General features: G+C 39.5%; 1 protein-coding gene across 1 annotated transcript in view; it reads right to left on the reverse strand.

Moving 5' to 3' along the window:
- The window catches only part of CNTNAP5 (contactin associated protein family member 5), an 859,701-nt gene that overhangs the window by 743,759 nt on the left and 89,254 nt on the right, over positions 1 to 26,688 (reverse strand). The window lies entirely within an intron of this gene.

The raw sequence follows: 26,688 nt of genomic DNA on the forward strand, positions 1-26,688 counted from the left end.
TGTCAAAGATTCATGCAGAGAAAATAACTTGAAGATAAAAGACAGATTTTTTTTTTTTATGGAAGAAGAATAAATGTTATTTTCTTTTCTCCTCTCCTTAAGTTGGAAAATGAGATGAGAGACAGAGGTAAGAGAAGAGAAGAGAAGAGGGAGAGATATACAGTTTTGAGGGTTGTCATTGGAGGTGGTGGCTTTTCTGTAGTACACATGTAAGGGAGGAAACTACATTGATTTCAAAATGGGAGCTTTAAGCAAAGTCAATATTGCTTTTATTGACCTTTAAGAAGGGAAGGTAAATAGAGTTTTCTTGTTTAGGTTCACATCAGTGATGGGCCCTGACAACCAGCATTTCTGTCCTGAAGTATCTTCATGCAGATAAGACGCAGACCCCTCCCCCCAATGCCTGACTCTTCAAGGCACCATGATCCCATCTTGACATTTACTGTAAATGGAAACTCTCTGTGGTAGACAGCTAAGATAGTTTCCTTCTGATTTATGACTGTGATGATGACTTGATACAAACAGAGGAACTACTTCTCTAGCTAGACTTCCTAGGCCTTGAGACCGCATGTCCCTGTCCTTGTTGCTGCCTGGGGAGTGGAGCTGGGACCGGTGTGGTATGGTTGAAATAGCAAACATGGTGGTCATGCTATGTTCATTCTGTTTTGGCTCTGCCCTTAGTTCCCCTTGCTCCCATTTCTAGGTTTTTGTCCCCCCACTTGTGAAATGAGAAGATAAATGGTATCAAACAAGCCCTGTGGGCTGTCCCCAGATTTAAAATCCCATAATTCCAAATGTATTATGATCATAGGAATAGTTCAAGAACCTGACAGTTAAATAATATTTTGGAAGTCCACTCGCATTAGCAACTTGAGCTCCCTCTTTTTATTCTCAACTTTGAAGGGTAACATTTACCTTACAGAACACTTGGTTTCAAAGTGCCCTGCTTATCTTTGGGGTTTCTACCAGGTTAGTAGTATTTAACAATGTGAGGAGGTGCAGGGAGGAGCAGAAGCCATGGTAGCCTGCATGAGATGCATCCTTGAAATACACTCTATGGTACATTTGTGATTATTATGATTATTATAGTTACTAATCCATATAGTCATAGATTAACCAAATAATTCTTAGCTTAGTTTTCAAAATGGAATCAATTAGTGTTTTTCTATTTTCTTAATCTTACATAAAATCCTGGGGAGGGGGCATTAATTATCTTACCTTTATTTTTATTTCTACTTTTCTCCCTTCATTTCAAACTATGGATGAGAGAGTAAGACAGTTTTTTAATAAACACAGATAATCACATTTCTTCAATTTTAACAACAGCACCAACATTCCCAAGTCAATGATAAAGATTTTATCTGCCTAGTGTGGACAACTTGAGTAAAACTAACCTGTAGTCAAACTAGCTACATCGGACCATGTAGGTGTAAAGCCCAGCCCTGACACCTTCACCATCTGGTGAATCATTTAGCCTCTTGGTGTCTTGATTTACTGTTTGTAAAATGCAAATGATAAGAGGAACTACCTCATAATTTTGTTATAAATATTAAATGGAGGAATGCCAATAAAGTACAAATTAAATATGCAATATGGACTAACTACTTTTAATGTGAGTTTTTTAAGCATTTTTCTTGTTGCCGTTCAAAAATAATACTCTTAGGGGTGCCTGGATGGCTCAGGCGCTTAAGCGTCCAGCTCTTGATTTTGGCTCATATCATGATCTCAGCGTCTTGGGATTGAGCTCCTCATCAGGCTGCCCTCAGCAGGGAGTCTGCTTGAAATTTTCTCCTTTCCCTCTGCCCACCCCCTGCCCCCATGTTCACTCTCTGTCTCTCTCTCTCAAACAAACAAACAAATAAATCTTTTAAACAAACAAACCAACAAAAAACAAAAATAATACTTTTATAAGGAGGGAGATAAGAGCAACTAAAATTTTGGCTACAAAAAGTACTCTTAATGACGTATTTACATATCCCAAATCCAGTGCCCTGCTCCCCATATAGACATATCCTTCCTTTCATTCAATATTCAGAATAAAAAGAACTGATATTTATTGAGCACTTATTATGTGCCAGACTCAGTGCTGTGAACTTTTAAGTTCCCTATGTTATGTAATCTTTACTTGGAGGGATTTTTACAGATTGGAACATGTGTACAGAAGAGTGAAGAGCTGTCCAAGGCCATTCAAATCAATGGCACAGAACTTCATTGTGACTCCAGAGAGGCATGTTGTACCCTCACAGTGACTGCACATGACGTGTGCATCTGCTACTTTTTAAAAAAGTAATTTCCCTTTGCTCACTTTTTCTTAACTCTTGAAATCTCAAGATAAGTATACGTTTCAAATGTCATCTCACCTTGAGACATTTTCTAATCACCCATAATCATCTGTTAAATCTATGGACGAATTTTGGAAAGATTTCTGAAATTTAATTATCAAGATTGTTTAATGTTTGTTGTTGTTATTGTTTTGGTTTTTTGTTTGTCTGTTTTTTGTTTGTTTTTTAATTGGAGGGTGGTCATAGGCCATGGCATTATTAACCCTTTTCAATGTAAGGCAGTTACCATTTCCTTTAGTTGTTTTTTTGTTTTGTTTTGTTTCTTGTTTTTTGTTTTCCCTGCACATTTGCAATAAGCACAGAAATCTCCTTTCAAGATTTTTTTTTTAAGTATAGCAGTCTCTTTAAAGTAAGGAAGTGCTCCAAACTAAAATGAACATGCAATAATGCTAGTAAATTGACACTTACATACTTAATACCTTTTTGAATTTTTTGACATCCACTTCTGTTGATAAATCACTATATAAACGCTGAGTGCCTGCTAAGTCCTAGTCTCCAGAATGGCTTTTCCTGTGGCGCCCATTAGTATGTATATGTGCATGAACCTCGCAAGGCAGCTGACTTCTGGCCTGACTTCCTCACTAGTCTAGATGCTGAGATTCAGTTTATTTCCTCCAAATCCCAGTCTCATCATCGCCCACATCATTGTCTCCCCTCCACTGGTCTCCTACCCAGCAAAGTAGACTATGAGTCTGAGCTCATGCAGACCGAGTTTTCACCTCAGCTCTATTAATTTACTAGCTGAATGAACTTAGTAAACATATTTTTGTCTCTCTGACCTGTATGTAAAATGGGATTTAGAATATCTACTTTGCAGAGTTGTTAAGATAATTAGAATATATGATGTACTAGGCACTCAGTTCACAAAAGTTATTATCATCTCTCCATTGCTCCAAGAAACATAGCCAACTTTTAGCCTCTTTCATGGTCTAGATTTCTTTTTCTCATTGATATTTCCTCTGATCCTGCTTTTTTGTTTATCATTGAATTTATATATTTTCCTGTTGCATTATATATGGCCATTGCAGATAATCCGCAAAGCCTTTGTGAAATTGACAGTGTATAATATAAACAAAAAATATAAGCAAACACATAAAATCAAATAAATATGGCCTTTGGCCACAAATTCCCAAAGCCTCACATTCTCCAATTTTAAACTCTGTCAACAATGATGATAATTTATAAATGCCAAAGAACCAACAAAGTGAGAAAAGTAAAATTTAACACAGGGCCTGTCTGTGCAGAAGCAATACTAATTGAAGTCATTTATGTCACAGCTTACCATTTATACTTAATTATCATGCCTCAAAATTGCATTATGTATATCATTAGGTGTGTGTCAAATTAACTCTGTTGTAAGTTTTACTTGATTATGCCAATATTCTCCTCACCTGCATGCTCAGTTTTTATAGTTTGTTGCTTATGTACCATGGTCAATTGCTCTCAAGCTTAAAAAAAAAAAAAAAATGGTAAAGACACCATTGGAGAGAAGAGAAATAAAACATGTGATATCTACCACTGAGGAATTGATTGTTGGAGAAGAGAGGTACCCAGCTTGTTAATTTAATGACCCTAATGTTGGCCTGCTCCTGCCCACCGTAGCTTTGGGTTTTTTTCATTTCCTTGGTGGCAATAACTGCCTTTTTCTCCATTAGCTTAGGAAAATCTGACATGATAAAAACATGGGATTTAGTAGATATGGATTCAAAGCTCTGCCATTTACTTGGTATAAAGTGATTAGTGTATGTTTCCTGACTGTGCATAGTCTCAGCTTCTTCAGTTAGGAATGCTGATATCTCCATAAACAGTTTCTGTGAAAAATGGGAATACCGTTTAGTGTTTGGGAAGCTCTAAATAAGTGGTAGACTTTCCTATCCTCATTCTTCAAATGTATTCATCCCTCCAGATAAGTATCCTTCAAGTCCTTCAAAACCTGGATGAACTCTTTTTTTTCTTGTGGAATCCCTAGAATCCTTGATTCTTTCATATAGGCAGACATGCGGTTTGTTGATATTTGGTAATGAACTCAAATGTGACAGTTGCCTTTCAAAAGGGGACCATAACCTTTTTATCCTTGTCTGCTTGGGATTCAGCTAAGCCTTTGAAGTGTCACAACTGGAATCACAGAACATCACATATTAGCTGTAGAAGGAAACATAAGGCACATTGTTCGGTGTCTTCATTTTCCGATGAGGAACCCTGGGACCCAGAAAGGTTAAATGACTTACTTCACTATGGCCTCAGGGCTGGTTAGTGACAAAACAGGGACAGAATATTCACACTGATGTTTTCACTGAGTAAGTACAGAGGTTGGCAAACTATGACCCACGGGCCAAATCTAGCCTTCCACCTATTTTTGTAAATAGAATTTTATTGGAACAGTGACATATCCATTCATTTACATATTGTGTATGGTTTTCCTGCTATAACAGCAGAGTGAATCATTGTGACAAAGACCATATGGCCTGCAATGCCTAAAATATTTACTATCTGGCAATTTAGAAAAAGTTTGTGGACCCCTGATCAAAAAGAACAGTTCCAAAACTTCAACTCATAAAGTGAGTTATCACCCATTTTTTTTTTAATCTGAGTGGAAAAGCCAACCAACCAACAATGTTCAGATTTTTTTACCCTGAAATGAGTTTTGTATCCCAAGAGTTACACAATGTCACAAGTGCGATGTCAATGTTAAAAGCAGCTGTTCCCAATAGGACTGTGGAGAGTAGGCAGTAAAACCCATAAAATATATGTGTCTCTGAGCCACTTCATATAAACTTTCATCTCAGATCTGTGCTGACCACTATAAGGAGTTCTTACTTGAATGAGGAGACGTGTGTGTGTGTGTGAAGGGGTGAACTGGAAGATTCCTGTGGGCACTGAAGACAGCTCACTGCCTCAGTCATCAACAGACAGTCTCTTGGCCATATGCAACATACCTCCAGAATACCTGCTTCCCACCTAAAAGGGGCAATTCAGGTTCACATTATCAATAGGAAGAAATACCAAATGCCAACCTTGTTGGGTTGGAAAGGTAAGACCCAGGCTCCGTTCTTAAGAAGAAGACAGCTGTGAGCAAGACCCAACATAAAACTGTATTCCCAGTGCAACTTATCAAAAGCTGCAATAAATAGAGAATCACCAAAAATGATTCTAATGCCCCCTTTCTGTTTCACACTTGAAAAAAAAAAAAAAAAGACCTGAGCCTCAAAGGTTTTTGAACTAATGGGAACACTTGGGGACAGATCCTTAAATACTAGCAAAGTCTTTTGCATGCTTATTATGCACCAGGCTCTGCTCCATAAGCTTTGCATACATATTAGATCACTCAGTCCTCACAATATCTGTAAGGTTGATTTTGTTGTCATCTTATTTTACAGAAGAGGTTGCTGAGGCACGGAGATGATAAGGGACTTTCCTGGATCAATCACATTGCTGGGGGCATTGATGGAGCTAGGGTTTGCCCCAGCCAGAGTTTTTAGGTCTATGGACTCTTAAGGATTAGGCAAAATGCTCACATTCAGTGGGCCCTACTCTGGGCCTGACACAGACATCAGATCTGCCATTCCTACAGTAATTGCTGGGCGTGGTTGGGCATTGGCCTACTGGTCATTACTTTCCTTCCTTTCAAAGATGCATAACCTGAAGCTTGGAAAGCAAGATCACCCTCAGGTCATTCTGATGATCATGTCGGATCTGGGGTCAAAGTGCTGCCTTTCTGATTCAAGTCTATCCTCTTGCTCTCGAAGCATCTCTACTGTCCTCCTACCATCCGCCCTTAGCCTTGCCAGTATACCCAACTACCTGTTTCTGTTTTTCAGACTTGACCATGAGAGTCTTCAAGTCTCAATCCTATTTACAGACAGAGACTGTTGATTGCAGTCATCTGCCAATTTTATTTGTCTGTGTTTTCTGAGATCATGTTACATTAACTGGCACAAATCTACTTCTCCCAAAACCTTCTTTTAGAAGCACTTTCCAAAGCCAGCTGGAGTCTTGTTGTGTGTCATGGAGAGCGTGGCCAGGCAAGCACACTGTCTCTAGAGCAGCAAAAGCTTTTCCCATTGTACTTGTCCAGAAGAAGCCCCACTGCTCTTGCTCCAAATTTTCAGTGGACTTGGTCACTGAGCTAACAATGGCTTACCCTGGAAAACCACAGCCATTTATTCTCTTTCTCTCAAAGGTTAATTAATTAATTAATTGATTGAGTTCATGAATCCAAAAGGACTGAATCCAAAAGGGTGACAGACCTCAGTGTAAACCCTTCCCCTCTCCTCTATCCCTGTTATGCATGTTAAAAATACATCTGCATCACGCTGAAAAGAAATGTAAGGATTGAAGTCTCTAAACAAATTAGCCAAGGGAGAAAAATAAACATGGTTAGAAGAGGCAGCTTCTGGGAGATGGGAAAGAAAGAGTGAAAATCCTATTTTTCCTAATAATCCAATTAAAGTGGATATAATTTAAGTGGACCCATCATTTATAACATTTTACACACATGCTCATGCGCACACACATGCACACACACACACACACACACTTCATTTAACACATGGTCCTCTTTATATTTCCATGTGCAGACATAGATCATGGGTTCATTTGAGAATTCCAAAGGATAAAAGTTCCACTTGGCAAACTCAAATATGATTAGAGGAGGTTGAATAGTGGTTGTTGAAAGCGCTAAGAGTGTTCAGAGTGTAAAAACGAAGGTCAAGTTGGGGCATTATCACCGCCTTTGAATATCTACAGGGCAGTCATGTAGAAAATGGAATAGACTCATTTCATTGTTCCGAAGTGCAGAGCTAGGATGACTGATGGAAGGTACAGAGGCAAGTTTTGGCCAACATAAGTATAAAAACATTGGAACAATTAGTTCTATCAGAAAAGGGAATGATTTGCTTCTGAGAATAGCAAAGTCTTTCTTCATGAAGTATTTCAAAAAGAGGCTTGTATGGGTTACCTGTCAAGGATTTTATAGAAAGAATTCACACATTACTTGAACAATAGCAGCGGTTCTCAGTCCCAGATATTAAAAGTTCTGAGACTGGGGTCTCACCCCACAGATTCTGGTTTAATGGATCCACAGTGGAGCCTAGACATTAGGATATTTAAAAGTTCCCCATCTGATTCCAGTGTGCAACCAGATAAAGAACCACAGGGCTAGAGAATGAATTCATCTTATTTGTCGCCCTGTTGACAGATATTAATGGAGCAAATACTGGAGGCCCAATTCTTTGCACTGAGGTAGGGAGAGTTGCAGCTGTTAGTGGTGCCCACCCATAACCCTCACCCCTAACACTTCAACACATCAGACGTCTCACTGCAGCAACTGCTTTTCACCATCTGAAGACTTTGTGTTCCCATGAGAGTCCTCTTTACACAACACATGGCAGGCCAGAAGTGCCAGAGCACTGTTGTTCCTTGGAAGTATACCTCAAACCAGGATGGATGGGAACTCACTCATCCCATAGAGGGGTGAATCTGAGGTGTGTGTTCTACAATCAGGCCTCACAGTTTTTCTAGTGGAATTAAGTTCCCACCACCTCTCCCTACCTCCATTAGTTAATACCCATTTTCTTCTTTCTCTTCTCTGTCTCACTTCCAGGCCCCCTACAGCTGTTCCCTTTACCTCCCAAACAAACTCCTTGCAGCTGAATAACTATCTCAGAGTCTTCTCTGGGGGAATCCAAACTAGGCTCATTTGGGCTTGGTGAAGCCCACACCACAATGAGGAAAGTCAACCAGCGAGCAAATCTCGTAACTAAGGGGGACTATATCCCAAATATTCAGATAAAATGGAAGGTTCTGAAGGTTACCTAGCTGTTGCATTGCACTCAGTTATCAGGCAGCCAAATCGGGATCTGAGTCCAGCATGGTTTGATGCCAGGGGTCACACTCTAAGCCAGCATTCTATGTCCTCTCTAAATGATAAAGACTATCATTTTAAATATTTATTAAGCAGCATTTATTGTACATACCCTCCCTACATTTTGTCTCTATATTTTTGTCTAGTTTTCTATTTTTTCTACTTTGTGATCAATGTCATTATCCTTTCTCTCTTCTTCAGAAAATCAATGGATGGTATGAATTATTTAAATCATGTCATTATGGTATGAAGGGTTAAATTTTTATAAATCTGTCAGTAATCTTGATCTCAACTTCCAGCCTTAGCCTGAGTAGTTTTAGGTTGGCTAATCACTCCTGGAATATTCTAAGTGGAATTAACCCCAGGGATGGTCTAGATGACCTTGATTCCAGGATTTTGTACAGAGCCTCACCAATAGTTTCCATAGAAACCAAAGTTGATAAATGAGGATGATTTTCATTTGCCTGTCTCTGAGTTACAACTTTCTTTTAATAGGGAACTAGAGGAGAAATATGAAATATGATTACCAAGCAGTACACGCTATTATAGGATAGGATTACCAGCTATTTTCTTCAAAACTGAAATTTAGAACTTGGCTTGTCTGTTCTCTTCAAGGTTCCTCAAATCTGTCATGTTCTTCTCCTACACCCTGCCTTGTGATGTCTTGCTTGGAATGCCCTCCATTTTCCTCTCTGCCTTTCTGTATTTTCTCCAGCTACTAATTCCATACCTGCCTCCCTCTCCCGCAACAAAATCTCCTCTGATCCTTATTAACAGGGATCAACTCTGAGGGATATATCAATTTTAATTCCATATGATGTATATAATGATTATATTGTTGTGCTTAGGTGGACCAATTAAGAACAAAGTTGGCAAAAGGCAGGTGATTCCAGCTCTGCTACTTAACAACTCTGAGGCCTTGGGCTCTTGGCTTCACCTGCCAGGGTCTCAAATTCCTTCATCTGCAAAATTTGGATAACAATAGAACCGTCCACCTCTGTGGTAAGTGAGTCCATGGGATAGTGAACAGAATATCTTAGCACAGTGACAGACATGTAGTATACATTCAGTAAACGATAGCTAAATCATGATCTACTTTCATTGTTGGGTCACTTCAAGGGGGAAACACTCACATCAGGAGCATGAATGGGACAGTCAGACAAACCTTGTTTCATGACTGCCCTACACACGTACACTGTTTTGTATAAGCTAGAGTGCATTCAGCAAGTTGCTGTACCCCTCAGGTTCCACATCTTTATCTATAAGATGCACCTGCCACCACCTACTTCACATAATGTTGGTCAAGTTTAACTCATTGAGTCACAACATGGGAAGCACCTAGCCATTGTGCTTTTAGTGGGTGTCCCATGCATTTATTTCCCTTGCCCCACTTCTTCTCACCTACCCTTTACAAAGTGGTACTTTCCTAATAACAGTAAGCATCAGATGTTCACCAGACAATTGATGCATCATTATATGACTGAGGACACATGTACCTTTGGTGCAAACACCTGCAGAGCATGTGCATGCTAACAGTAGGCGTTCTTGATCCCTGTGTCTGAGAGCTTTGCCCACCTAGGCAGAAGGATAAATCGAGATTATTTAGGCTGAAGAGACAAGGGTGCATCGTTATCTATAAGAGACAACTTCATAAACCTAGGTCCTAGGGGTTATATTTCTGACACAGCAGTCTCAAAATGTAGATATACATAGTTTTAAATGAATTCATCTTGGCAATCCGCTTAAGGGCATAAGGCCAGTGAGTTAAGACATTTAATTGAAATTCATATGACAACGACAACAGAGGAGAACATTTTTAAAGTGTTGAAACATAGACTTAATTAGTAGCCCATTAGGAGGTCCAATTAAGGAAGAACATCTTAGCAACGCAATGTCGAAAATCACACAACCAGTAAGTGGCAGAACAGATTTTTAAACTTGGTTCATCATTCTTCCAAGTCCTCCTGGCAAGGTTAGCAACACTGAACAAGTCCTGGGTGCTCAAGAGGGTGGTCGGAGAAGGGACAGTGACCATGTGAGCGGGCAAAAAAGGATGCGCTTAGAGGACACAGGAGGGTGAATGTGTTTCTGTCACTTCTGTTTAGAAACCTTCCATGGCTTGGCATTGCTCTTAAGATGCAGCCCAAGCTCCTGATATCAGCCACAATGCTTTCCAGTATGTGCTCCAGACCAATTCACCCTGAGTCATGGACTGCCTCTCCCCGTTGTACTCAACAATCTATTTGTCACCCTGGAGTTCTTTCCATGGAAGTCTCTTTCTCCTAAAGCTCTTGATATATGTTCCTCCTCCTCTTGGAGACTTCCATTTTCTGTCCCACTCTGGGGTGTTAGCTAGGACATCCCATTCCAGATCAAGTCCTCTACTTGGAACTCCCTGTGTGCTGCCTGCAGAATAACTTCTCACATCCTGATTCTCTGTTACTCACTTGTGGATATCCAGCACAGAGCTTAACACCTGGGCAAGCAGTAGTTGTTAAATAGGCATTTTAAAAAAAGAATAGACCTGGATATATCAAAAGAAGGACATAGAGCTCTCTGGGGGAGGGAGAGGGTGCTAAGTAACAACTACTCAGTATCCACTATCCAATATCAAGATTATTTGATCCTATAATTCATATTTATAGCCAATTTATAAGTTACTGGCAGAAACCCTGGCATGGAACTACAACCTCCATTAAGGAAGGCAGTAAATGAATGCATTAAATTAATAAGTTGAAGCTGAGATCACACATTGGGCACATTTAGAACTATGGGTCACTATATTTCAAGTCTCAGTTATTCAACACAATGACAAATATAATAGATGCCAAAATTTTTAAATGTTTTGATATCATAGCAAACATATACTTTCTAGTTGTATTTTTTTAATCAGAGATAAATTTTGCAGGCCCTTGTAGAAAAAAAATAGATATTTTGATTGGGAGTTAAGTCCTTTACTTTCCACAGTATTTTTTTTTTTTAAAGTAGAGAGAATTAAGGACTTCCTTCCCCACTCCACCATTCCGAAGAGTTTTTGGAATGATACAGAGTTAATCACAAGAGACAGAAGCTTAGATTTTCAACTGCTAACACAGAGATTATTGAACAGCAGCAAGACCTGCCTAAAAGCCAAAAGTCAGGACCCTCTCATTGCCAGCAGGATTGGTCTGGGAGGGCCAAGAGTCTGCCTCTCTGCTGTTCATGGATGACAAGGGGATTGTTTAGGCAGCAACAAAAGATGCACAGGTGGCCTCACCAGATGAAAGTTGTCTAGTGTTTGTTGGTTCTGTTAAAGCTCTAGGATTTTATTTTGTAGTCAGGGTCACAAAAGGAGAAAGAGTGCAGGCTGCCTGGATGCCATGATTTCTCCCTTGGATTCTCACTACTCATCCCATGCAGCTCTCAGAACTCATAATGGCCCTTAAAAATTGTTCAGTTTTGTTGTTGTTGTTTATTTTTCCTTCTATTTGAAGAAAATTTCTTAGCCATGGAGAAGTAATATAGAAAATCATGCTGTTTGCCTTGGTGACACATCTTAAAGAGAGTTCTGAATCCAGATAAGGCAGCCATAAAACTGACTTGTTTGTGATATCAACCTCCATTTTCACTACCATCAGAATAAAGTTGGTCTTTTTCTGGGTCTGCTTCCTCTGTGACAGGCACTTCCTTGGATCACATGGTAGCAAAGTCCTATTTCCTCTCCTTCCTGCATTTAAGTCTTCTTTGTAATGATAAGCATCGAAATGTAATGTCTAAACCGCCACATTCTCTCCTTACTCATTTATCAAAATTAAATGTAATATATAAGGACTCATGGGGCACCTGGGTGGCTCAGTTGGTTAAGCGACTGCCTTTGGCTCAGTTCATGATCCTGGAGTCCCGGGATCGAGTCCCACATTGGGCTCCCTGCTCAGCAGGAAGTCTGCTTCTCCCTCTGACCCTCTCTTTCTCATTCTCTCTCTCTCAAATAAATAAATAAAATCTTTAAAAAAAATAAAAAGGACTCAAAGTAATGTAATTACTGGAAAAGTGGTGGAGTAGAGTGGGAGATATGTGTGCAGACAGACTGAAGGGGGTTATGTGGTCTGGCCGAAATAAAGAAGAATTTAATGGAACACTCACAGCCTTGAAGTGTTCCATGAAAACAGTGCATATGATTAACAAAAGTTAAAAATTGTATATTTGGGGCGCCTGGGTGGCTCAGTTGGTTAAGCGACTGCCTTCGGCTCAGGTCATGATCCTGGAGTCCCGGGATCGAGTCCCACATTGGGCTCCCTGCTCGGCAGGGAGTCTGCTTCTCCCTCTGACCCTCTTCCCTCTCGTGTTCTCTATCTCTCATTCTCTCTCTCTCAAATAAATAAATAAAATCTTAAAAAAAAATTGTATATTTGCCCACAATTTTATAAGAATTCAATATGTTCAAGAAATACTGTTGATAAGATTAATTTATTCCCTATGTGGTGTATGTGTGTGTGTGTATAATTCCTACTATTTTATAGGCACAATTTAAGGAACTGAGGGTATAACAGAACAAGAACAACACAAGTCCCTTGCTTCATGGCATTTCCATGGTAAATTATTTTCTGAATTAGCTCTTGGGATATGTAAACCAAAACTAAGTGAGAATATTTAAATCAGGCAATGTCCTGGAAGTTTTGGAAAGCATGCTTACTAGGAGTGATTTGAACAGTAAATAATATATTAAAGTAACTCATAACCCTTGAAGACATGAGACAGTTAAACTGGGAGACCCTGGGGTGGGGCAAGGCTTGGGCAGCATGGGTGGAAGTGCATGCAGCCAGGCATCTTCATTTATTCAAAAATCCCTTTAACTCATATTTATTGAATCCTTCACATGTATCAAGATCACGTTCACAAAGGCAAAGGGTGTTTTTTACCCAACATCTTTCCAGCATCTGTATCAGTGTACTCCCTTTGGAATAATCACTCTTGAAGACAGGCATCAAGAGATTATGCAGTATATTTATGCTCTGATGGACTGGGATCTTCTTAAAGTAGAGAACAATCAAGGAGGTAGGCTAGCTCAAGCCTCTTTGCAAAGCAGGAATTCTCTTTGGTCCAAAGCCTGGCCCACCTGGGCTCCAGGTTCATCTACTAACATCTGAACTATTGCCAAGTCTACCCCAAGGGTGCAGTTTTGTCAGAAAGACATCTGGAACAAGATGGTGCAGTTTTATGGCAATAACTATGAAGGGTTATTTCAGATGGCAGAGCTTCAACCAAACTCTGCGTATTATAATTTCACAACCCCGTCTACATTTCTGAAATCCAAAAAGATCTGAAATTAAACCACTTTTTCCTATAGCTCATTTGATGAAGAAACCTAACCTGAACTAATGTAGGCTAACATACTCTTTATTTATTCCACTTTGTGTGAAAATTCATGTATTTTCCTATAGAAATATTAATGTGTTTGATTAAGAAAACTAATGATGTATGGTGATTAACATAACATAATTTAAAAAAAAAGAACAGGAGGATGGGTTAAATGGGTGATGGGTATGAAGGAGGGCACTTGTGATGAGCACTAGATGTTGTATTAAGATGATGAATCACTAAATTCTACACCTGAAACTAGTATTATAAAGTATGTTAACTAATTGGAATTTAAATAAAAACTGGAAAAAGATTTAAAAAAAGAATACTACCTTAGACCTCACTGGAGCATTAGTTAGCATACAATACAAAGACAGTTCTGAATACAGATAATGCAGTCATAATTGAATTCTTCCTCTACATTTTAAAAAATTCTGAAAACAAACCTGTTGCCAAGGTCTCAAAAATGGGGTTTTGTTTTGGTGAAGGCTCTCATTTATTTTATGACCCTCTTGATGATGAGCCTGACTCTGATCACCACGTTTTTAAATTGCAACTTTCCCTCACCTGAAAACTCTGTATCTTGTATTTCTCATATCCCCTAATTAGTTAGAACTAGTAGCACCTGGCACAGAGAAAGCATTATAAAATGTTTGTAGATAAATAAATGCTATGGCATTTATTTGGTATGTTTATTGTTAATTATCTGAATTGGGCACCCCCCACCTCCCAATCACCCAAATGTGAGCTCCACGGGGCAGGGATCGATGTACCCCATCTCCTTAGAAGAGTGGCCCTAAGAGGAGCTCCATAAAACACAATGAATGAAAGAATACATTAGTTTAGTTTATTGTTTTGATAAATAGCCCAGAGTGTTATACGAAAACAATGAATCGTGGATCACTACATCAAAAATTAATGATGTATTGTATGGTGACTAACATAACATAATAAAATAAAATAAAATAAAATAAAATTCTTATTACTCAAATGATAAGTTTAAAATGTTATAACTAAAACAAAGAAAGAAGAAAATAAATCATCCATAAGCCTATGATAGACAATACTAATAACAGTTTGATGTATCTTTTTTATTTTTATTTATTCTTAATTTATTTAAGGTTCAGTCACAAAGCATTTCCCATCTTTGCGAAATATTCTTGGTAAGTATGAAATTTAACAGCTTTATACAATTCTGGCATTTGGATACAATATAAATTATTTAAATATTCATCTAATGTTGGAGTCCATTTTCCAAATATTTGCTTTCATAATTCTGAGATGAACATCAAAATCAGCTCACATGTCTCTATTTAGAGAAGATTTCTAGAAGTAGGACTCCTACCTGAAAGGGCCAGGATGTTAAGCTTATTACCATTGAAAGAAATTGAATCTGACTTGAAAAATTTCTAATATACTTGAGTTCTACCCCTCCTTCAGGAAGCAACAGGAGAGGTGGGGTATGTGTGTGTGTGTGTGTGTGTGTGTGCGCGCACGTGTGTGCATGTGCACACGTGCATGAGCGCATGCACATGCCTTGGAACAAAACTTAGCAGATGAATGATTTTGGCACATTAAGGATCTGGGCATTTAGCAACTAGGAAGCAAACCAAAGTGGCAGCTTCCAGTGGAAAGTACACCTGCCCAGGTGTCAGGAGAGCTGGCACCAGCTTCCTGGCTTCAAATACCCATCTGTTCCTCTGCTCCTCAGTTTCCCTTTCTCTTTGTTAATGGGTACGGTGACCTCTCCCCTACTGCTTTAAATGGGCTATTCTGAAGATAAAACAGTTCTCATGAAAGACCTTTTAAAGTAAAAATTGCTGTACAACAGCAAGGTGTTATTAATTCAACACACCAACAATAAAAATTTGTGTCAGCTGTGTACGATTTACAGTCACCAGCAACATGTATTAAATTGCAATTCATCCCATGAAATCCAAAGCTCAAAATTCCATTAAAAATACTTAAAAACATCAAATCCTCCCTATAATTAATAACAATGATTGGGACCAGAATTCTCAAAAATAGACTTATCTCTATTCAGCAACAGCAAGTACTAATGAGAAACTGAAGGAAGTAGATAATTATAGACCAGAGTCTCCTTTGCCACTCTAAAGAGAACACTGAACATGAGCAAATTGAAGCCTTCCTCATGTGACAACTATACTATCTCTGAGTATTAACACTGAGTGAGACCTCATCGTTCTTCCTCTGAAGAGGTGAAGGGTAGTCAAAAAAGGCTACAGTAAGAGAAGCAATGTCACAGAGCAAACCACCCCACTACTTTTTCAGGTGCTGGATGTATGTCAGGAGATTCTTTTAACTTCTCTTATCTTTAGTATGTTTCTTTTTCTTTTTTTTTTTAAAGATTTTATTTATTTGACAGAGAGAGAGACAGCCAGAGAGGGAACAGAAGCAGGGGGAGCAGGAGAGGGAGAAGCAGGCTTCCCGCAGAGTGGGGAGCCTGATGCGGGGCTCGATCCCAGGACCCTGGGATCATGACCTGAGCTGAAGGCATACTCCTAATGACTGAGCCACCCAGGTGCCCCATCTTTAGTATGTTTCAACTAACAATAAGTCTTTGCTCAATGGCATGAAGATGATCAGATGGCATTTTGTGGAGTTCCTCAATTCTTGGGACTCTGTGTGTGTGTGCATGTGTGTTGTGGTGTGCAGAAATAGAAAGTTTTTATATTAAATACTTTATTCTACACCATTTATTGTGTTAGAAATATGCTAGGATTTCTTGATGAAAGATAAAAATCATGGCCTTTACCTAGAAGTGGCTCTTAGCCTAATAAGAAAAAAATAAAATAAGTAAATGAATAATTACTATGACAGGTTCATTTCCAGGAAGAAAGGAAGTCTGAAGAGCTGTAGGGGTGAAGTAGAAAGGAACCCATCACAGTATATGGCACCCTAATGCCATCCCACAGGGCTAATAGGGGTTATGCAAAAAAAGTGTTCTGGAGAGGAAACCTTTGCTGTGGTGGGCAGAACATAGCTTCTTGTGGAATTATGAGTAATTCTAGAGAGCTGACACACAGCTGTGTGAGAGAGAGAGAGAGAGACAGAGAGAGAGAGAGAGAGATGAAAGGGAGAGACTGGAGGGAAGGAAGCAGCTGGAGAGAATCAAATCATGTGGGTTCATATACACCATATTAAGGAGATTAGTCTGAAGTAATAGAGCCACTTATTCTTCTGTCAATAATCAAATTAAATAGGTTTTCTTTCAACCTCAGGGACTAATTCTTCAATTTGGTTTTGTGAGTAGAGCCCAGCTTCCTCTATCGCTCCAGACATTCCAACAATGCCAGAACAGTTGAAGTTTCAATGTATGGCAGTTGAGGGACAAAATGGCTAATCTTAAAGAAACCCTTAAGTGAAAGAAACAGAATTTAAGGTCTTTATGAAAAGGCATGCTTACCTATCCCTAAAAGTCACAAATATGCTGTGATATGAAATAACTTTCACATCAAAACTTCTTTCAATACTGCCCCATTAAGAATGCAAGATCCTCTAGAGCACTACTGTTGGGTGATTTTAAGAACCTTGAAAGAAAACAAGATATTGATAATTGCTCCATATGGAATCATGACAAAAATGTTTTTAAGGAACCAGTAGACCTTGGCATATGCTCACCCCTCTGCTCTTCCTTGGTTGCTATTGTGGAGGAAAGGACAAGTGAAGAGGCAAAGGGAAAAGGAGCAAAGAGACATTTCATCTCTAGTGAGTACCTGGCTTCTATCCAACACTGATCACAATCTCCTGTGAGATGCTGACATCGAGAGGGGGGTATGGGGCCTTTGTCCTTCACTCCCCCAGCTTCCTCATATGCAATAGATAATCTTTAACATTTCTCTTGGAGCTAACGTTTTTCAATTCTTCATTTTTCATTGAGGAAATCTGTGTTCACTGCTGAAGTTTTCCACAAAATCCATCAAAACTGAATTGACCCCCAAATATGGATTAAGTGGGACAGAGAAGTCCTTGGCAGGGTATCCTCTTGGCTTACCTTCTGGTTTCTATCCCAGGATGCTTCTTCACATGCTGTTTACTTCAGCAAAACAATATTGGGCTCCAGGCTCAGAACCCTCTTGTTACCATGATCCTGTGATTTCTTTTAACCCAGAATGGCCACCAAATTCTCCGCATGTTTTGCCATATCTTCAGTGGCAAGTTCAAATTCATCTTAATCTCTAAAGCTTTGGACAGTATTTCTATACCTAGCAATAACACTGATATACACACCTGCCTGATTCTCCTTACAGAGTATAAGCTTCTTAAACTTATAGACTGGTTTTAGTTTCATCTTTTATTCTCTTAAAGCATCCAAAAGAGCCATGTCTTTTGTATGTGTTCAAAGCATGAATATTTATGAATAAAAATTTCCCTAGAATTGGACATCACTCATGTGATTTTGTTCTGAGCTATTAAAGCTACATAATTAGTGAATGGGCTCAGAATTTTTGTTAGATTACCATTCATGGTCAATAGATTTCAGTGGGGTTTTCTTTACACCAAGCCATGTGTGGATCCAGCCAGAATCAAGCTTTTCCTTCTTTCTTTCCTTTCTTTTATGTACAAATAAAATCTGGTTAAAATTAACATGAAGAGAAAATTTGAAAAAAATTAACAGAGGAAAAATAACATCATAAAGTGTAATAGGTGGCTTTAAGTATCTGTTTATTCATTCATTCACACATTCAAAGAACACTGATGGAATGTCAATGTTGAGGGGGAACCTATTCTAGGCAATGGAATGTGAAGATGAAAAGGGCCATCTGACCCTTGAATTCATGACCTGGTGAAGAAGACAGCCATGCACATAGAATGCAATATGAGTCATGCTAAAGAAAAAATAAAATAAGAGACAGGATAACCCACGAGAAGGACATCTTACCCAACCTAGATAAGAAGGAGTCACCCCTCATAGAGGATGCTATGATTAAGTCCCTAAAGAAGTTGGGACAGGGCATCCCCAAAGGACACACTATAGGATATACAGTGGCAAAAGGGCATAGAGCACATAGGAAGAAAAGCATGTTGTTTAAAATGGCCACAGTTTTCCTGATGAAGGGACAATTCCTAGAGGACTTGACTGTTAATCTAAGCAATGTGTATAAAAGAGGTCCACTGCTCCCAGCCAGCAATTCCAGCATTCCAGCTTGATTCTGTCGGTTTCTAGCACAAACATATACACACACACACACACACACACACGCGCGCGCGCGCGCACACACACACACACACACACACACACGCTTGCACAGGTGCATATCTTTGCGCTATGGCTGGCACTCATTGTTTCACTTTCTCCCCCAGTTGTTAGTTCCTCTACCCATTCCAGTCACCCTAAGCATGCAGCAATGGAAAAGCTCAAAATGTGAAGGACTGGGATGGAACGCCCATGGCCCCCATCCTTGAAAGCCTCAGATTATTACATGATAAGACTATACCCTTAAAAATGGGGAACTGTATTTAATTGGAAATGAGCAACAGATTATCTAAGCATGAAGACCACATGCCACAGATTATGACACAATTTCAGCAATTCTCATCAAATGTTAGTCAGTTCATATAGATTTAGGGTTCATGGCTGCCACCATGATACATTAGCAGAAGTTCAGAGAATTGCATGATAAATAAAGATCAAGGCCATCGATATATCTTCATGAGAGAAGCTGTGCTTGCCCTAGATTTAGAGGATGAAATAAGAATAAATGAAATCTGTAGGGCAAAGAGCAGCATGAATTACAGGACACAAGAATCACAGTCTGTGTAAACAACTTAGAAAGAAAACAAAACAAACAAAACCTCGGTCTCCATACCTCGTTTTTTGTAGGATTTTTCTTCATCCATGGATGTGGATGTGAGTAAAGGTGCAGATCTAAATGTTGGTGTGTATAGTAGGTGTAGAGAAAGGAATAGGAGTGGAAAGTCAGTAGAGGGACTCATATTTGCAGCTTCACAGGGAAAGAGACATCCCTTTGACAAATATAGAGGCAAACATTGCTTTATTGCACTTCACTTAACTGTGCTTCAGAGATAATTTTTTTTTTTTTACAAATTAAAGGATTGTGGCAATCCTTCATTAAGCAAATCTATGAGTGCCATTTTCCCAACAGTATTTGCTTGCTTTGTGTCTCTATGTCACATTTTGATAATTCTTGCCATATATCTAACTTTTTCATTATTATTGTCTTTGCTATTGTGATCTGTGATCAATGATTACAACTCACTAAGAGCTCAGATGATGGTTAGCATTTTCAGCAATAAAGAATTTTTTAATTAAAGTGTGTATATTGTTTTTCTATACATAATTAATAGATTAATAAGCTTATTAGACACTTAATAGACTAACATAAATATTACTTTTGCACTGGGAAACCAAAAAATTCATTTCATTTGCCTTATATCAATACTCACTTAAGTGTGGTGCTCTGAGGTCAAACCTACAATATCTGCAAGATATGCTTTAAGTTATTTTTAGGACCCTTCAAGCTGTCCATTCATGTTTTTTCTTATCTCTCTTCAAGCCCTTCCTTACCAATCCAGTGTAGATAGGCATAATAGAAACACAGAGCAAAGGAGGCCATTAAGCATACATCACTTCATACAGGGAAAGATTGAGAACTGAAGAGGTGTAAGACTGCCCAGTTTCCTCCTCTTCTCCATGGCTGAGCCTCGATGCGAAGCTGAATCATCAGCCGCCAGCATTCATCTTGCTTTCTGGATACACACCTGGCCCTCAACTAGAGCTGGCTTGGGAAATGCCCTACTCTCCTGCAAATATGAATCCTCAGAAAATTATAATTATAAAGCTTCAGAAGAGGTGAAAAGCCTGGCCATCCGTTAGCTCATGCAGAAAACGATTATACAATTTTTGCGTTTTTGAGGCTCTTCTCGTCCCTCTTGCCTTTCTACTGAGGACCTCTCTGCTTCAAAGGGAAAGAAATGGGAATTAAGATGGAGCTGAGTGAGTCCTGCTGGCAGCCCTTGTCCCTTTCAATTTAATTCAATTCTCCCAATAATCTTATGGTAGATATTTTTATCCTAATTATACAAATGAAGGAAGTGAAATGAGGGCATAAAATGCCAGCTCACACACCCGGGAAGAGGAAAGATCACAATGTGAAATCTAGTGGGTCTGATTGTGAAACTCAGCGCTCTTTCTGCAATATAACAAGCCTTCCACAAGGATGCAGCTTTGGGGTATGGTCAGGTCAGGGGGACTGTTGAGGAATACTGGCTGCTAAGATCGGGAAAGAATGGTGAGAAAGGCAGGTAACACCAGGTGGGGCAGATCGTTAGAACTATTGACTACAGCCAATTTCTTTATTTCTGTGTCTTTCATTTCAATTATCTACATGATTCCCAGGCCCCAGGACCGTGCACAATTGAGTTTTATTAGATAGTGTGTTTTATTGACTAGAAGTAGACAATATGGATTTTACGCGATAGAAATAGCACTGTGCCAGACCCCTTGCGGGGGGTATTTTACTAATAGGAAGCATTCTGAAGAAGAGATTGCCATATAAAAGAACCCACTACAATGTTGTTTCCAAACTAGTTTTTATTAATAGACCCCACGGTTACCGTCTGGAACCCCAGTTCATTAATGTAAATGCCAAGGAAAACTTACACATCTTTTTCCCCCCCTTTTCTTTTCCTTGAGCTAATTAGTCTGGGAAGCATTTTTTAATCGTCTCACCTCTTTCCCTTTAATGGAGAGAGTCACATTGTCCTTGTAATTTTTCCTTTTCACTACAGGAAGAGAATAAGGGTGAGAGGGGGTAACTAATGGCCCCGTGGAATGAACCCCAAAGAAACTCATCGATTCACGGAGGTGAAACTGTCACAACATCTCACCTTTAGTCTTTACAAATGAGTGAAACCAGAATTAGGCTTCACACACACTTGAAAATGCATTCAGGTGACATGTAGGAAGAATTAGCACATTACACTGGTAATGTTGCGGGGAAGAACAGCAATTAAGGACCCACGACATAAGAGGGGCCTGCTTTCACCATTTCAGCTTCAGTCAGAGCACAGGGCATTTACCGGAGCAAAAGACACTTTGTTCTTTAACAGGGACAGCAGGTTTTATGTATTGGTTTGTTTATTTTTCTATTCATTCATTTCAAAAATTTACCGGGGGTTTGGCATCTACTGTGCTAGAGTATGGACACGCAGACAAGCTAAGGTGTGGTACCGCCTCTCAAGGACCCCACAGTGTACCCCACGGGACAGATCTGTGACTACGTGAGGGAAGGAAAGCATGGCCCAGCTTCACAGAAAAATCAGTGCTGGGTACAAAAGGGATGCCCAGAGAGCAGGGCTTGATGAAGAAAGATTGTTGGCAATGGCTTCACAGGAGAGGAAACACTTGAGCTGCATCTTCTAACACTCCATCAAGATAAGCATGGTAAGAGCATTTCATGTAGAGAGAGTGATGTGACCCCTGGGCCCCCATCTGTGTGACCAGGTCCTCCAGAGAAAAGTAGCACAAGAAATGATCACTGTAGGACAGCCTCCTCCAGACTGTCTGGGAGCTCAGATCACCTGGGGCAGTAAGTGACATTGCAGAAGCTGTTGATGTAAGAAGCTTTGAAGAAGGCTGAGGGACTCTTCCAGGCACTTTTTCTGGACAAAAAGGACTTAGAAGGGAGAGGAACAGGCACTTAAAGCAGAGGCAGCTGTGGAGGAGAATGACAAAACTCTGGGTGTGAGTTCCACTTTGCTACTGACGTGAATTAGAAAAGTCAGTCTTCCCGCCTTTCTGCCACGTCTTCTGGAAAATGAGGATTATGATATCTGATCTATCCTCTTCACAGGGATGGTTTGTAGATCAAATATATAAAATGCTTTGTAAACCAGACAGGCTTCCACAATGGAATAAATGCACTATTATTATGCTCCCTCTTATTGCTCTATTGGTATCATTATTAAGGAGTTAAAGAGAGAAATGTAAGTAGAGATCCCTGAGAAAAGTAAAACTGACAGTTGATTCAGTGAGCAAGGGAGAGGAGTGTGTTTGTACAGTTGACAGGCTGATAAGTGAACACTTATTATTGAGTGGTATTTAACATGCCAACACACTTGGCCATGCCTTACAGCATCTAACTCTTCAACAGCCCTGTGAAATTGACGAGACAGTAATTATATCTCTAATTTACAGGGGAGAAATGGAGATAATTGTTAGCCAAGTGCCTGACACATCGTGAGTGCTCATTAGATATTAGTTATTAGTTAACATTGTTATTTTAGCATTACTACTATTTTATCACAATTACTTAATGTTCATGCGGTTTGAATATTTGGATATTGCCAGGAGCAATAATAATTAACCAAGCAGCTGATCTATAAAATGGGGTCAATAAAGTTGATTCTATTTATCTCACCGAATCATTTGAATGGAAAAGTCAGATGACTGATTTGGAAGTATATTATGTAATATGGCCAGATAAATGCAAGTCACAGTAAGACCATATTCCATAGGGAATATCTATCTGTGCAAGAAAATCTTAACTCTATTAGCTGGGCATGTCACACTATATTCAAATATCTAACTATAATAACACAAGCCATAAACTCTGCAGTTCCTGAAGCCAACAGAAGGATTTGTTGAGAGTGACCATGCCCATTCATTATAGGGAGCACCACCTGCAAGGTTGTGGGCTCTTACAGTCAGCAATCTGTAACAGAGAAGCAATAGGTTCTGCCCACAAATCCAGGCCTTTCTACTCAGGAACAAGATAATTGTTACATAGCCTCAGCACCAGCACGCTTGAGATTCAATGTGTGGCCTCTTCACAGTTTGGATGCCTGCCTCTTTCTTCAGGTCCTGATGGTTGATCACTGATACAGCCCCAGTCTTTTTTGGCTGACTCTGGGCAAGGCTGCTTCTCTTCTGTGTCTCTCTAGCTTTACCTCCCTGCTTTTGTGTTCTCTGAGACCCCCATTCTGTTACAGCATCTCCTCTGACTATGGCCATGGGAGATGTTTCAGTGCCCTTTGGGTGTGTCAACATCTTTCTTGCTCAGTTGTGCTCTGAAAACAGGCTCCTTTCAACCTAATGGCACTGCTTGTATAGCACATTTAAATATTCTCCTTTATTCTGCCAAGGTAGAGCAGGATACCCCTAAGTAATCCTTTTCTTCCCCTCAAAGAAAGTAAACACTCAATAGACTAAACTTTCAATAGACTAAATAGATACTTATGAATATACTTCTGCTCATGCCGCTTTGATGTCTTACCTGGAAAGGACCGGACCCTTGGTTTTCATCCAATCTTTACACATAACCCTGACGTGCCTGTGCTTGAGGCACAGTATCAGAACAGAAAGCTAAATGAAACATTGTCCTTGTCCTTGCTTATCTAAAAGGCGGGGGGCGGTTCGTAAGAGATGGAATCACTTTCTAAAACGTGTGTAGTGGGAAGGAAAACTATGTAAACAAAGGAATGCTTGTAAGATACCGGTGGGACTTTTTTTTTTTCTTTTCCTCTAAAAGGCTTTCATTTAGCTTCTGCATAGAAACCACCCACTTTCCTCAATAGAGAAATAAAAGCAATGTCTTGCAGCTGTACCTACAAAAACACATTTGGATTGAATCTGCATGGAACCACTGCAGCTAAATGAGTCCTGAGATCAATTTCCAATCTATTACCTTCCAATCACTTACGCATCAGGAAATGGTTGGGTTTGCTGAAGCAATGACACAATTCAGTTCCTGATTACAGAGTACGATGAGCCTGAGATTGAATCCCAGCTCTGGCAGTTACAAAAGTGGTCATCTTTTTTAACCCTTCATCTCTAACCTCCTTATCTGCAAGTGAAGTTAGGAATAACTAATTGTCCTGTATCACAAACATTCTACGACTTTCCTATATAGGATGAACAATAAAGCATCTCCCATTTAGAATGTGATCTTAATGGTCATAGTATCAAATGCATCATCACAGCATGGCTGTGAATTAGAGAAAAGAAAAGATCTGCTTTATTAACCCAATAAAGAGATCAGAAAAGTGGAGCCCCATCAACTTGAAATAACACATTAATGTTACACAGCCGTTCCATCAGAGTTGATTATAATCCAAGTCAACTCATGTCCTTAGGCCAGTGCTCCTTTTACTAAAACACAGGTACTCATATTAATAGAAAACAGGTCAACTAGTACCCTAGTTATTAGATTTTTCTGAAGAAATCAAACTTCAAAAGCAGCTGCTGCTACTAATGTTTATGGGAACATGATGAATATTATTCTTGGCATTTTTATCCTTCTGGGGATTGCTACTATTATACCAGCAACACCTTTCTTCTTTTTCATTTACAAAAAAAAAAAAAAATGCGGAAACCATCCAAAATAGTTTTAATTGATGTGTATTTATTTATTCAGTGTTTGAAAGTCTACTCTGACCACCCCATAACACTTTATTAGGCACTAAAGGAGGAACGTCTTTATGCTGAAGTTAAAAGCCTAGTTGTTGAGATAAAGTATATATTCAGAGTATTAAAAAAATGCAGAAAACGAAAGGATTAAATATCAAGTAGAACCTGGGGCTCACAATGAATATTTGGGGGGGGTGTCAGAGAATACTGGAGAGGAGGGTAGCATAAGTGAGGTGACGAGGATATCCTGGCTGGCCCAGATGGATCTGTTTATGCATCTTTTTCAGGCATAATAATTAACTGTTTTCCTTTCACCCTCAAAAGTATATGGCCGCTGCATGGATAGGCCAAAAGGCAGTCATTGCATGTGAAACAATCAGCTTGGGTAAAAGAAGGGGATGGGTGACTGGATGGAAGTCTGCATAGCAGTGCTGTAGATGTTGAGGCTAAGAGTCACGTCGGGCCAAAGACGCAGCACTGGCCTTGGGAAGGACCCTTGCTGCCCAAGGACAAAAGGGTCTGCACTTCCTTCTCGTTCCCTCCCCTGCTCGCTCATATCAGAATTAGCACTTTAAAACCACCCAAATTCAACACTGAAAACAAAAGCAATTTCTTGGAGCTTAGGGAGGAAATGAAAGATGATCAGATCCAGACCCTGGCAATATATTTGCAATTTATAATTTTAAGTAGCAAATCCTTGTCACAGAAATAGAGAAATCAGAAGAAGGTTTTCAAAGTCTAATCACAACAATAGCTTGTAGCCTTGAATTTGGCAAGTTGACAATCCAAATGGAATGAAGATGAGGTCCCAGACAGGGATTTAATGCCAGAAGACCTTTCTTTACCTCTGTGCATGTAATTCACTCTGATTCTGCAGCACTCAGGATTAGGGACAGTATCTGTTTACTCATTTGCAACAGTGACAGAAAGCCTGTTAGAATGAATGTAAACTAGGTCAGCTGGGGTCCTCCTTCCCTCCAGATCAGAGGGGAAAATAACAAACCTAGATAAAGAGGTTTATCTGGATGCTGGAGCTTCAATTAAGGCTTCCTTATCCTATTTAACATGATTTTCGGACTTTCATCTTAAACCACAATTTTATTATGTTCAATCTAATACCTTGTGCTGGAGCAGGATGTGCCTATTATGTTTGCCAAAATTTGTACAATATGCAATATCAAAGGCCATCTTTAAACAGAGAATAAGCAAACATTCACAGGAATGCAATTTTGGAAATGTTGGGAAGTCCAGCTCTCTCCCCTTCTTCCCCTTCCCTTTCTCATCTTGTAGATATCTTACCATTATCTCCATTCAATCTTCTTAAACACAATCAAAGTAGGTATCATTACCCCATTCTAGAGAAGGGGCAAGGACTCCTCTAATTAAGGAGTAGTATGTCAGTGGTCACACCATCCTCTGTCTGACTTGCCAGTGGGACAAAAGTTCTGCTTCACCCTAGAGCCCACAAAGTGCTCTTCACTCCTCCCTGGCTTTAGAGATTTATCCCTTAAAAGGATTTAACTCATGAATGCGGTCACTTCTGAAGAAGAGTTATACCCTCACCTACTCTTTCATGTGAGATAATTTTTTCTTAGCCTTTCTTATCATCAAACTTAAGGGTTTTATGAGATATAAAGGTAGCAAGCATGGAAGGAAGATCCTTCAGAGGAAGTGGAATTCAACTAGCAGAAGGAGCTCTGACATTGGCTTCAGAGACCCCTGAGTTTGAAGTGTGGTCTGCCCCTTGTTAGTTG

Source organism: Zalophus californianus, chromosome 3 (assembly GCF_009762305.2).
Source record: "Zalophus californianus isolate mZalCal1 chromosome 3, mZalCal1.pri.v2, whole genome shotgun sequence".
Taxonomy (NCBI): domain Eukaryota; kingdom Metazoa; phylum Chordata; class Mammalia; order Carnivora; family Otariidae; genus Zalophus; species Zalophus californianus.